The following is a 910-nucleotide window of genomic DNA, read 5'->3' as shown; positions in this document are numbered from 1 at the left end:
GTTCGACTCCTGGCTGGCTCGCTCTTTGTTTACTTTCCTCATGCTGTTTTTAACGTTGTTGTTTTTTTTTTGTGTTTTTTTTCGAAAAGTCCAGAAGAAAGGACAAATCTCCATGCACGCATCTTTTATTCCACAAAAGGCATATGTTGCACACCCGTTCTAATGTCTACGAGAGATGCGCACATGCTTTGTGGTTGCCAATCGTCCCTCAATCACTCCGACAAGCTCGGCGATTAACGTGGAAATAAACTCCAGACTGGCAGTCATTTGATTCTTGAATGAACATCTTCATCGCTACTTTGTAACTGCTTCACAATTTTGCAGGGTGTAATGCCATGTGGTTTTCATGTCATGGGCTTGCCATTTTGTAGCCTCATTCCTAACTGCCACCTGGACATTGAGAATAAGTTGTGAACGAAATTAAACTGAACAAGCAAATAATCTCCAATTTATCCGATTAAAAATGTGTGTCACTTTCATTGTTAATCTCACAATTTGACATTTTTGAACCTTGACAGACCGACGAAAGGCTGTTTTTCCTCTAGAGAACGGTTACCATGCCTGTTTTCGAATGCATGAAGTGGGTATTTTCACACGTATGGAAAGTGGCCCAGAAGTCTGTGACCGGTTCAAAGTAGTTCCCCTATGGTCTAGCAGTTATGATTCCTGATTTTCACCCAGGTGGCCCGTTTCGACTCCCGATACGGGAAGGTGGGCTCCTTTTTGCTTCCCTCCTCAAAAAGCCAGCACGTCTTCCTGCACCAGAAGTGATTTCGAAGACCAACAAGTCTGGAGCGATCGAGAGACATATCAGTCTGTGGGCCAGTGGCGCTTCATGTCACCTGTAGGTCATGGTTAATCTTTTTTATGACAGCCAATCACGTTCCCGGCTGCAACCATGAAACGTATG

The sequence above is a fragment of the Sinocyclocheilus grahami genome, unplaced genomic scaffold, assembly GCF_001515645.1.
Source record: "Sinocyclocheilus grahami isolate Dianchi unplaced genomic scaffold, SAMN03320097.WGS_v1.1 scaffold2367.1, whole genome shotgun sequence".
Classification (NCBI taxonomy): domain Eukaryota; kingdom Metazoa; phylum Chordata; class Actinopteri; order Cypriniformes; family Cyprinidae; genus Sinocyclocheilus; species Sinocyclocheilus grahami.
Note: the sequence above shows the minus strand (reverse complement) of the source record.